We start from the raw sequence: 2422 nt of genomic DNA on the forward strand, positions 1-2422 counted from the left end.
GTGAGGGTCATTGAAATACAACCTTATTACAATGAAATCCAATGTCTAAAAATTGTTCTTATTTTGGGATTGTACCACAGTAAGAGGCAAGATTTTAAACTCTACTAAATACAAAACAAACAAAAAGACTCTATATATTTATGTTCATTTAAGAAAATACTAGTAGTGATGCATTGTTTTGAAGTATACAGTTAATGTGTTTGGAGTTATTTAAAATTTATATTGAGAAAAATGTATTTTCACTTTTGCTATAGATGAGCATCTACATAAGACTGTTAAATTGATTGTTGTTTTATATCAAACAACTTTTATAATACTCATATTTATTGTTATAATATTTTATAAATTTTAAAGAATATGACAAAAAAATACCTTATCAATATGTACTACATTTGTGAATATGTACATCCAAAAAAAATCAATAAACTTTCAAAATAAAAAAAATAAAAAAAACAAAAACAAATCCACACAAATCTAATTCCACCTCTTACAATAAAAACAACAGGAAGTGACAATTACTTTTTCTTAATATCTTAATATGAATATTAATATTACCAACATATCCTAATTGATTGAAATTCAAAAATATGAGGAATGAGAAATTTGTTGATTCTCATCCAATGGTTTCTCTAATTTGGTAATTGGAGAAATAGGTCCAATATTGTACAATCTATATGCACTTTCAGCTTGTTTGTGACAGTGTCTTGCTGTGTACAACATAAGAGTCTTGAGATCTTGCTTTTCCTATTTCAGCCTCTCTATTAGTAGTATTGTTTATTTCATGTTTTTACACTATGCTATGGTTTTCAGAACAGCTAATATATTTCAAAAGTATTTATATACCCAAGGGAGAACATAGACAATTAACTTGGGATGTGGTTTGTAGGAAAGAGAACAACAAAGAATGAGACTGAATGCTCTGCTTGACATTTGTAACTCATATCAAGTTTGAACAAGAGGACTTTATAAGTTATTCTTTCTCTGAGATGAATGCTTTTCCAAATTATCACAGCTAATGAACCAGATTCTTACCCTCACCTAATGTCTGTGCCACCCTCCAAGCAGAACCATTGTTCATTGAAACCATTGGTGAATGACTTTATGGATAGAGCATCTTAATACATACACCAGTTCTTAAATGAATGTAACCTGTTCTCTGTGGGCTGAGAATAAAGTCACTCACTCAAGTCAAATAGTTTTGACCATAGCAGGAAGTCTGTATCCAAAAATCGTGCCTACAATTCATTCCTCCGCACAGCAGAACTGTCCACTCTTAGCTTAGCTACAATGGAGGTAAAAATCCTTTGGTGATGTGAGGGTCATTGAAGTTCAACCTTATTACAATGAAATCCAATGTCTAAAAATTGTTCTTATTTTGGGCTTGTACCACAGTAAGAGCCAAGATTTTAAACTCTACTAAATACAAAACAAAGAAACAAAAAGACACTATATACTTATGTTCATTTAAGAAAATACTAGTAGTGATGAATTATTTTGAAATACACAGTTAATATGTTTGGAGTTATTTAAAATTTATATTGAGAAAAACGTATGTATTTTCAGTATTGCTATAGACGAGCATCTACATAAGACTGTTAAATAGATTGTTGTTTTATATCAAACAACTTTTATAATACTCTTATTTATTGTTATAATATTTTATAAATTTTAAGGAATATGACAAAAAAATGTATTGTAGATATTGAAGCGGGTCTCTGGGAGGAGTTGGGGTACAAAAGGGAAATAAGAATATGATTTAATTCTATTTACTTAAAATGTTTTTAAATATTAACAAATTCAGATAAATTGAAATCACGTAACTTTTCTCATCATAATGCAATAAAAGTAAAAAAAAATCCTCATAAATGAGGATTGCAGAGAGAATGAGCCTGATATTACTATATTACTAGAGAAGGAACTGATGATCCATGACCTCTCTGAGGACATCCTACAGATGGGTTTCTAATCAAGGAGATGAAAATCTTGTACCTGCACTGTTTATATGCAAGCCATGATCTAAGGGATCATTACAGATGCCCCTGGGACACCACTAGATTGCAGCCTGGATGAGGACAGAGGGATGGTGGCTACAGATGTCCCTGGGACACTGGGACAGGAATTCAACTTTGATGTTAGTATGTGAGTTTGTCTTTGCCATTCTTCGACACTAGAGCCCAAAGCAAAGTGTGTCAATTTAAAACTCACCATCCTTATGGTAAAGAGGAGCCAAACCCAACCAGGACCATTCCCTTTGGTGAGAGTCTGAGCTTGCTCCACGGCAGGGAGGGGAGGACCACCAGGTTCTATAGCTGCCCTTGCACTAAGGTCTGGTGGGTGGGGGTGGGAGAGTTCCACTGGCAGCTAAACATCCCAAGGCCCACAGGAGAGATTTAAGCTTGCTCTCTCTCTCTCTCTCTCTCCC

The 2422-nt window shown here is 33.3% G+C and overlaps 1 protein-coding gene across 3 annotated transcripts in view; it reads right to left on the bottom strand.

Moving 5' to 3' along the window:
* Positions 1 to 2422, bottom strand: part of Gabrr1 (gamma-aminobutyric acid type A receptor rho1 subunit) — a 37802-nt gene that overhangs the window by 13152 nt on the left and 22228 nt on the right. The gene's annotated exons all lie outside the window — the stretch shown is intronic.

The sequence above is a fragment of the Mastomys coucha genome, unplaced genomic scaffold (assembly GCF_008632895.1).
Source record: "Mastomys coucha isolate ucsf_1 unplaced genomic scaffold, UCSF_Mcou_1 pScaffold14, whole genome shotgun sequence".
Classification (NCBI taxonomy): Eukaryota; Metazoa; Chordata; class Mammalia; order Rodentia; family Muridae; genus Mastomys; species Mastomys coucha.